Genomic DNA, 11,326 nt, shown 5'->3' on the forward strand with positions numbered 1-11,326 from the left:
GAATATTGGAAGATACATTGAACCTGATGAGTTAGATCATGAAAATAGAAAAAAGACCATAATTAACTAGTGGTGGGGAGTCCACACTCTCAGAGCCTCTAGCACTTTATAAGACCTATTATTTGGTCTTATTAGGCTATCCTTCACTACCTTACTCAAAGATAACTTATAGAATCCCTAACTCCTTACATAACTTTCCACCAACTTCAAACACTAAATTATGCCTCAAATTCCAACTATGCACTCATGGGCTCAATTAGAAATTTTCCTTGCCAAACTATCTTTCAAGCTATGATTAGGTATTCAACCTATTCATTACCTTTTTTCAATCCATTCTAACCCATTCTAATAGATTCTTTCTTAGGTTTTCTATCAAGTTCTTATTTTGCTAGTTTTAGGCCTTATAGCCTTTTTGCCCCTAATTAGGCCTCCCAAATTGAGTTTTCTTGGGATATCTCCCAACTTCTCCAAACCAAACCCTAACTTGGTTAGGGATTCTTCCTAATATTTCCCTATGCTTCAAGATTTCCTATGTCTTAGTCTCCCATATTGTCCATACATAGGACTTTCACCAAACCCCTATTTGTGAGGGTTTCTAGGGCATGTGAACCAGTCTAGGTTCTTGGATTCTTTTAGATGCTCTATTAAACTCTTATTTACTCCTCCTTATATTCTACACCAAGGAAACATTCCCTTTCTCATTTTTACCATCATTTGGCACAAACTAATCAATCTTGCAAGCTTTCTTGTTATTGTATTGTGTAAACTTCTAGCTAGAATACCTTAGCACTCACCTAGGGCTTGATGGTAAATTTAGATCCTTTACAAATCATGACTCCACAAACCCTATTTACACTATATATAGAGTCCCCTAATTTATTGAAAAAGGCCATGAAAGTTCAACCATGGGAGTTCAAGTGGGGCACATATTTACAAGTCTGGCTCTAAAGTAGGCAGTGAACTAGCTCTGAACCAAGCAATGAACTAGTGAAACATAAGGAATTAACAAAAAGATAACTAGTTGTACAAAAAAAACTAAGAAAATGCCACAAAAGGAAATTAAAAAACACAAATTAGAGTCTCAAAGTATTATTTCAGTCCTTTCAATCCATGTCATGACTAGATGAAGGCTCAATTATGAAAATATAGTTAGATCTTGTTCTTTCCAAATAACACTCTCAATTGTCAGCTAGGGTATTTTTAACATTATACACAATATTACCACATTCTTGGAACCTTAGGTAGGGCTTAGAACACTATTGAGGAAATTTCCTAGTTTTTAGGAAATGTTGTCATGACAACTTTACAAAGTTGCAAAGTTGCAAGGTTGTTATGAGCACCTTTTGTAATTTTTGCTCATTCAGCAATTCCCTCGCCTAACTTGCATGTCTCAAGCTAGAATCAAATAATTGGATCCCAAACATCTTGAAAACATCAAAATCATAAGTTCCACTCCATTTTGGTATTTTGGTCCACCTTTGACCCTTTTATTGACTTTCCTAGAACTTTGACTCTAGAGCCCAAATTGAATGCACAAATAACAAAAATCTTAACATCATTATCTCAACCCACACACCAAATGAACCTTGGAACTTCATTTTACCTTAGTGGTTGGCTAGAACCACCTAAAATTCAAAATCGTAAAGATCTCCCAAGAAGACCCTAAGGTGCTTCTACACCATTCTCCGCTGCAACAAGGAAGTTAAGGAAGTTGTGGTGTTAATAGATCCTTGTTGATATCATACTTTTTGAAGTTTCCTTTTGCTATCCAAGTAGCCTTTGACTTTGGTTGGTGTCTACATTTCAATAGGTGCTCCATATATGTCTTGTTTCTAGTCTTCTTCTTCACTCTTGAATCTAGAATCTTGTCAACTTGTTGTTTTATCTAATTAGGTACCTTGAGTTCTTCCACATCCTTACTTGCCTCAATATTTTACTATTTTCCATTCATCTTCAGTCCTTTATAATTGATCAAGTCCTTTATGTTGAAGATAGGAGAGATGAACATCTCATTTTTGTAATTCCACCTTATAGGAATTTTGACCATATTTAGCCAACACTTTACACAGTCCAATCCTTTTCATTTTTAAATTACTTGGTATACACTTTTGTAGTCTAGCCTTGTTCAAGAATAGCATCACTAGATCACCTACCTCAAATTGTAGATCTCTTCTCCCTTCATCTCTCTTAGCTTTAAACTTTTAATTGGTCTCCATTAGGGTCTTCTTTACTTTCTCATGTACCTCTCTCATTGATTGAGAAAATTCATCATTATGGCCATTGATCCCTTCATATCCCTTAAAGTCTCTAAGCTCAAGGACTCCTCTTGGATGTAATCCATACACCACTTAAAATGGGCTCTTGCTAGTAGTCATGTTTGTACTATCATTAAAGCCAAATTCTACTTAAGGGATGACTTTTTTGCATCCTTGTCCATACTCCTTATTCAAAAATCTCAATAGGTTAATGAGTACCCTATTAATTACATCTATCTACCGATCAGTTTGGGGATGATATGAAGAGCTATGGGAGATGTTGGTTTCTAGCCTCCTCCAAAGGGTCGTCCAGATGTGTCCCATGAACTTCACATCTCTATCTACAATTATGATTAATGGAAGCCAATGTATCGTTACTATCTCTTTGAAGAAAAGGTTAGAAATGTGACTAGCATCATGTGTTGTTTTGGATGGGATGAATTGACTCATCTTAATCAATATATCCACTACCACAAGGACACTATCCAAGCCAATTGGTGTCATAGGTAACCCCACTACAAAATCCATGTTGATGCACTCCCAAGGCCTATCTAGGATGGAAAATGGATAATAGAGACCTTCATTTGACGGTTTCTCCTTTTCCTTCTGACATACTCCACACTACTCCACATATTTCCTTACATCATTCTACATCTTAGGCCAATAGTAGAACCTTTCTACTAAGTTTAGGGTCTTGTTCAAACCAAAGTGCCCACTCAAACTCCCATTGTATTTTTCTTGAATGAAATTATCCCTCATAGAGCCACTTGGAACACACAACTACTTTCCCTTAAATAGTAACCTATTTTCTAATGTGTAGTTACCATATTCACTATGAAAATGATTATAAAATTAAGTGCATACCTTGTGGATCTCTAAGAAGTCTACATCTCCTTTGTAGAGGTTCTTGAATTCCTCAACCCCAATGCTCTGCAATTATATTTCTTTGATAGTGAGAAACCTCCTAATAAGTGTATCTACAACCTTATTATTGACTCCCTTCTTGTGCTTAATGGTGAAGGTGTAAGACTGTATTAATTCCATCCACTTGATATGCCTCAAACTTAGCTTATCTTGAGTGTTGATGTAACTTAGGGCTTGGTAATTATTGTAAACTACAAACTCCTTAGGCAATAGGAAGTGCATCCACTTCTTAAGGGCTTGAAATAAATCATATACATCTAGATCATAGGATGAGTACCTATACTTGTCATCATTCAACCTCTTACTAAAGAATGCCACTGGCCTATCTTCTTTGCTTAAGACTATACCCACTGCAATGTTACTTGCATCACATTTCACTATGAATGGCTTATCAAAACTTGGCATCACTAGTGTAGGTTTGGCAACCACTTCCTTCTTCAATCTCTCAAAACTTTTATTGGCTTCCTTGGTCCACACAAACTTTGTCTTGATTCCTCCTTTTATGATGTTAAGAGCTAGTCCACAAATTTCACTAAATCTTCTTATATACTTCTAATATAACCAATCCAACCCATGAAAGCTTGTGAATTCAGTCCCTATCTTAGGAGTAGGAAAACTTAAAATGGCTCAACCTTACTCTTTTCCATCTTCAAGTTACCTTGTGATACTACAAATCCTAGATAGAGTAGTTCTTGTTTTATAAACTCACTCTTCTGAAGGTTTATGGTGAACTTCTCCTCTTGGAGTTTCTTCAACACAAGTTCTAGCTGCTTCATGTGTTCCTCCTTTGTTTTACTAAAGATAAGGATATCATCAAAGTAAGCTACCACAAAGACTCCTATATAGTCCTTTAGAACCTCATTCATCACCCTCATAAAGGAACTAGGTGCATTTGTAAGCCAAGATGGAATTACTAGCCACTCATATAACCCCTCTATGAGTTGAAATTTGATTCAAAATATCATTGTTGAGAGAGATTATTGAAAGAGGGAGATTGTTGAAAAATACTATGTGTTTCAATCATTGTTTTCTCATCGATGTGAAACCTACTATTTATTGGTAAGGCAACTGCTTATAAGGTTCAAGTAAAATTATTTAGTTGATTGGTGAAGAGGATTTGATCAACAAGATGTAACAAAAGCACCTAGAGGAAAGGTTGAGTTATGATTATGCAATAAAGTACAAGGATCAGTTAAGATAGTAATGACATGATGAATTTATAATCTACTTAAGGTTACAAATGCTAGCTACACTTAGAAATTTTAGAAGAACAAGTTACACAAAGTTTGTCTACCAAGCTTGATTGAGTGGAAAATAGGTGCTAAGAAAATTTAGTACAAGCCAAGTAGAAAGTTAGTTGGAGTCGAGCAAAAGAAAATTATAGTGGATGTCAAGCAAGATAGTTGATGTTGAGTAAAGTTTAGTTGATGTTGAGCAACACAGTATGTGTCGAGCATTAGAAGGATGATGATGTTGAGTTGTTATATTATGTTATAGATCAAAGATTCATTGAATCTAAGCCAACAAGTTTATTTTCTTGAAACTTGTGAACAAGGAGGAAGATAAGGTTGATGATCCAGTGGCATAGAAATTGATGTAAACCATTTTTAAGAGAATTCAAATGGACTAGGAGAAGTTTCTAGAAGAGACATAAGATATGGGGTAGATACATTATATTCTACCAAATCCATCCAAACCATAAATTGGATGATAGAAAATGAGTGGGAAAATATCCTAATTTCCTATTTATAGGAATGTGTGGACATGAAGAAAAGTAGTCGTGTGCAAGAACCTTAGGAAGAGAAGAAGTTAATTATTTTACTTCATCAAGTAACCCAAGAGAAGAATTTACAATGGCATGTTGAGCAAGAAGGCTTAAGGAGATGAATGCTTGAAGGGTGAACAAGTTGTCAGAGCTACAAAGTATGAAAGCCAAGTAGAATGGAAGACTAAACAAAGATTTGTAATCTACAAGAGAACTTGTAAGTTGTATCATATCAAAGCTCTTTTGTTACTCTCTAACAATTGTATTAGTCTATGGTAAATCCTTTGGATTAACCTTGACCTAACAATCATTTCGCTAGTAAATTTGAACTCAATTTTTGATGAATATTGGTCAAAATTTTGACATAGGTTGGTTGAAATTTTGACTAAGTAGTTTGTGGTAAATTTTCTCATCAAAATTTTGACCAACCAATGTTTGGTCAAAATATTAACCAATACATTCATCAAATTTTTTAAATTTTTGCTAGCTCTAATTTGTCAGTGTTGGTCAAAAATTCCACCAATGTTTGGTTGAATTTTTTTTTGAATTGGTGGAAATTTTGACCAATTCTTGGTAGAAAACTATCAAGCATTGGTCAAAATTTCCACCAATGTTTGATCAATTTTTTTAATAATTGGTGGAAATTTTGACCAAGTCTTGGTAGAAAACTATCAAGAATTGGTTGAAATTTCCACCAATGTTTGGTCAATTTTTTTTTATAATTGGTGGAAATTTTGACCAAGTCTTAGTAGAAAACTATCAAGAATTGATCAAAATTCCCACCAATGTTTGGTCAGAATTTTTTAAAATGTTGTATCAAGCAATTTTTTGTTATCCAAGCCATTTAATTTGCAACCTTTTAAATGTATGCAAAGATAAAGTTGGAGCAAGAGAATTTTTCTTCTCAAAGGTGTCCTCTAACTATAAAGCATCCATTCCATTATTTGTTGAACAAGATATGTCTTGTTTGTTGAACAGATAATGGAATGGACACTTTACAATCAGAGGACATCTTTGAGAAGAAAAATTCTCCTACTCCAACTTTATCTTTGCAAAGATTTAAAAGGTTGCAAATTAAATGGATTGGATAAGAGACATTTCTTGATATAGCATGGAACAAAGAAGAATGTAGACATATAACATGGACATGTCTTCTTTGAAATGAAAGCATCTAAGAATGTAAGCAAAAGCAGAACTATTGAAGTGTAACATGCCTCATTATGCACTCTTGATATTACCAAAGTTTATTGTAATTATTTCAACTATGAATAATGATATATTATATAATCAAAGTAACGAAGGAATTTCATATTCATGGCAGTCAATTTTCAAAGTACAGTACAGTATAGTACACAAGTTAAAGAAGAAAAGTATCCTAAATTGAACACCACTATATATGAAAATTATCCATTTTATCCCACAAGAACTTTAGCACTAGAACAACTACTTTTGAAGTTTACTAAAATCAAATAGGGCATAAAATTTATATAGAAAAGAGATAAAAAAAATTTCACTAAAATAGTTATAACAATAGTTGTAAGAAAAATCTCTTTTCCACTGTTCTATGAAATTTTTCATAAATGTCCTTAGTATTTTTTTCATTCTTCACTTTCCAAGTTGGATCAGATAGATTTTTAAAGAAGTGACTCCATGTCTAAGCTTTTCTTTGAAGACTAGACTCCCAAACATGGATTTAAAGACAATTTTGTCTACATGGTCAATCTACAATGTAGCATCCTCACATAATTTTATAAATTTAAGTCAATAAAATTTGAAGTTCATGAAGCAAACTGGAAAATAGTAAGATCTCTATCTCATTGTACTAAAAACTCTATATAAATATCCTTTAGTATTTTTTCATTCTTCCCTTCCCAAGATGGATGAGATAGATTGATATAGATGTGACTCCATGTGTCTAAAATTTTACTCCATGACTAGGCTCCCAAACATGGAACTAAAGATAAAATTTTGTTTATAGTGTGAATCTATAATGCAACATCCTTACATAATTCTATAAATTTATGCCAATAAGATTTGCAATTCATGAAGAAAACTGGAAAATAGTAAAACAACCATGTCCATGCTTGGAATTCATGATAATCACAGTTTCAATAACAAAGACCAAATGAAGAACTCACCTATAAAATACTAGCCAGACCAATTCGAATTATCAATCAAATAGAAAATTAATCTTAATCTAACTCTTTTTCCATCTTCATTTATATTCTATAGTATCTTCCTTCCAAGTAAGGGAGTGCTTAAATACCTCCGATTGGGCAAGTTCAACTTGCAGAGATGAACGTTGTGAAGATGACTCAAATCTATCTAACTACAAAATATGATTGCTATATAAAAGTACATTAGAATAGAATCTAGTATATGATAACAAGCATACAATCAAAAGCTTTCTTTGGATAATTATATTTGAAATTAAGATAATTAACAAAAAATGACCTTGATATCAAGCATACAACTGAAAATAGCCATTAATTTTCAGTATTCATTTGCACATAATCAAATAATCAACCATAATCCATAGTTTAATGAAATACATAAAAAAGTGTGATCAAGGGAATGCATATAACATAGTTAAGAAATTGAACACTGCACACTAACTAAGGTGCAGTGTTCAATTTCAAGACTTTAGTAATCAAAAGAGGAAATTAACCAATGAAAACCTTTATGATGACACTTTTGAGAGTCGTGAAGTGAAAACTGAAATAGCATCTTGGAGATGGCAGAGGTGAAGGTCCTTTGGTACTGGAGAATCAATTATTGTGTCAAAACAACTTATTTGCAAGGATTGAGCCTATGCATTGCTTTTATTCTATGACATAAGTAGCATAGCTACCTCATCTACCATTTTTGAGAATGCAACCCTGTAACACCAAATATGAAAAGAGTAATGTTGTTGCATAAGATAGTAGAAAAGACTACTAAAAAATGAAATTAGAATATTTGGAGTCACAAACAAATGCTTCTTATGAGTACCAAGTACAAAACTAGAATTTACCTTGCATTTAATGGAAAAAAATTTTTCCACAAGCACAATGACTCCTTTAGATGAATATGTAATTCTTGGCATAAAATATTTTTCTTTTCTAGAGAGGCCTACAACGTAAAACTCACTTATATAAAAGAAATACTAAAAATAGTCACATGCACCAAAAATAAACCATTCAACCTTGTAAGAATATTTGCATGGCAGCAATTCAGAAAATGTTATCAGCTTATTATAGTACTCATGTTATTCTAGTAGCATATGTGAGAATGATTTTAAAAAATCTTTGCAAATCTATTATTTATAGGCAAGATGTAATACTAATCATTAATGTAAAGGTAGAATCAGATTTTGTTTTAAGAAACTATTATGCCACCCTTTAAAGATTGGATGCAAAATATTTGGACTCAACACAATCATTAATTGGGATTGAATAGTGCACACTCTGATAAAATGACTATTTGCAACAAATGCAACTTGAATGAAATGATAATAAATACAACATCTAACAAAATTGAAGAATGTCAGTCATAGTTCATAGGCACAATTAGAAATGTATGTTGTCATTGATAAAATGTTTGGAAGGAACCCATGGATAGAGGAAGGAAAAGTAGACTACAAAAACATTTATGGAAGAAAGAGAAACAATAATAAAAGAGGGAATCTAGACAATCTTTAACTTGTGGACTACATGAACTAGGGATGATAAAGCTTAGGTTGTAAAAGCTTTTGTTACTTTGTGGTAGCTTTTTTTAGATGGGAGTGAATTGATATTGTATGGTATAGTATGTTGTGTAAGGTATTGATTTCCCATTTGCTACATATATGCAAATAACACCACCCAGTGGAGATCATATGGAAAATCATTATGCACCTTATGATGTTTGTATTAATTATTCTTAAACCAAAATATAATAGTGCTTCACAGTAAAGAGGGAAACCTTGAGCCAAACCACTACTTAATACTTTTTAGCCTAACCATGTAAATCTTCTTAGGCACTAATTAATACCTTATGTCTAAACATGATTAGTGATACAACAATGGAAAACCCAACTAGACAGTCCAAAAACTTCAACTTTGTCAACATTTGGCTCCTTCAAGTTAACCCATTCAAAAGTCTCCCTACTCGTATTAATATCATAAATGAGTGCATGTAGTCCCTAACCATACACAAACCATTTTTTAATCAACAAGGGAAAAATCATATATATTAATATATATAGTTGCTTAGTTGTTAGCAATATCCACATCTCTTGTTTGGCGACATCAAGCAATGGGATGATGCTCACATTTTTCCATATGGTAAATGTAATATCACTCTTTCTTTTAAGGTACCATGTATTTTGATAACAAAATCAACTTATCATTGGCAAAAAAATGGGATCTAAAAGAAAACAAGAATGATTCTACATGTGTGGCATGTGGGCATATTACTACAATACAAAAAGCACATGTAAAGCTAGATACATATATAGAGAATAAACTGAGCATTACGAATAACCACAAGAACTAATAAAGTTTACTCTATGAGAATCCATTTCTAAAAGAAATATTTGTATTTGGTGAAGGGTCAAAAAGTCTAGGAAAGGCCAGTAGACCAGTAGCAAGACAAGGGGAGTTTGAGAAAAATCATGAGGAAGAGTTGCAAATTTCTACCTGTATGACTAGTCAAGGGCATATCAAATCACTTTAAAAGTAAATAACCATTGCAACTAATAAAGTCTAGTCTGCAAGAACCCATTTGTACAAAAAATATCTCTATTTGGTGAAGGCTCAATAGGTCTGGAAAAGAGCAGCGTATAGGTAGCAGGACAAGGGGAGGGCAAGAGAAATAATGAAGAAGAATTGAAAATTTCTACATGTAAAACTAGTTGGGCATATCAGTCACTTTAGAAGTAACTTGTTAAAAAAGATTACAATAACCATATCCAAGTATCTACTTAATTGGTACTTTTGGCACATTTTGTTGATCATCCCAATCAAGGTGAAACAACTCCAAATATTCATCAACATTGTAGGAGCTGGGAAACTTATTAATTCTTCCTTCATTATAATAAATCTCGATACCATTCATTTTTCATGATGTTTCTATGAAGTCAATTCATTGCATTTGGCAAAGTTACAACATGAAATTAGTTATATGAATGATATGCAACACCTCCTTTTGTATTTGTTTAATTTTAAGTATCAAAATAAATAATGACTAAAATCTTCTATATTTTTTTCTTATAGATGATATATTAACTGAGGAACAAAAATGAGTTGGTGGAGTTTGCTGCTAAGATGATTTATGGTTTGATCCATGTCCATTATATTTTAACAAGCAAGGGGATGAATTCTATGTTATGATGCGACCATAAATCAGTTGAACCTAAATAGGATTTAGGTGCTTGTGCTAGCTGCATATGATCCTCTTTTTTCTCTTGATATTACATGTACAAATGGAGAAGTACAAGAGTACTAATTTTGGAAGGTGCCCAAGAGTTTACTATCTAGGTCAGCCATGTCTCCCAGTGTACTAGTTAGATATTCCATGGACAAGCATAATAAAAATTTACTATCCAAAATGTGAAGATGTTTACTATCCAAGGTCCAAATATCAAGGTAGTATCCTTAATAAAGCATGTTTGCATAAATTTTAGTCTTTAAAAAGTCATACATTTATAGCTTGAGTAAATGGTCATTTTATATGTTAGGGTTTTCATTTAATTTCATATATAATATTTTCATATTTTTGGCTAAATCTGTAATGTGGAGGTATTTTAACAATTTTCCTTTTGAGAGAAAATCAGTACTTTGAGATACAAATATGCATCACTAATAGTGTTATATGCCCATATAATTTCCTCAACTAAGATAGATACTAATGGGGCATATTTTGGAACAACATTTCCACATCTTTTTTTGATGACATATGGACATGTAAAGCCATCAAAGCTAGTGCAAAGTTATGTTTTGAAGATATTTGGGTTTAAAATCCACAAAAGTGCCAAATGAGCCATTGCAAAGAAATATCATAAAAGCATCCGAGTTTAAAATCTACAAGAGGGAAGATGGGCAATACATAAAGGTGTAAAATGTAGTTGGTTGTGACCAATGGCTTTTAATGAGGGGCCTATTCCATAGCTTATTTTCATTTGAATTCTTATGGTATAATTTTATCATGTGTCACCTCCATTATTCCCATGTATAGTTTGTCTCTAGATATTTCACTATGATTTCCCTATGGAAGTGGAGACTGCCTTCCATTAGTGATATTGGTTTCATGTCTTTGTGCCCAACCAAACCTATTTCTATTATTCAAATTTGTAGTTGAGGATGGTATAGATCCATTCTTTTGTGGTGATGTAAAAGGAGGTAACTCTGAATCATCAACCTTT

The 11,326-nt window shown here is 32.9% G+C and overlaps 1 pseudogene; it reads left to right on the forward strand.

Annotated features, from left to right (window-relative positions):
* LOC149569126 (casein kinase II subunit beta-1-like) overlaps nucleotides 1–10,943 on the forward strand; it is a 30,322-nt pseudogene extending 19,379 nt beyond the window's left edge.
* Nucleotides 10,944–11,326: the final 383 nt, after the last annotated feature.

The sequence above is a fragment of the Cupressus sempervirens genome, chromosome 3, assembly GCF_028749045.1.
Source record: "Cupressus sempervirens isolate cs-2001-9-10 chromosome 3, ASM2874904v1, whole genome shotgun sequence".
Taxonomy (NCBI): domain Eukaryota; kingdom Viridiplantae; phylum Streptophyta; class Pinopsida; order Cupressales; family Cupressaceae; genus Cupressus; species Cupressus sempervirens.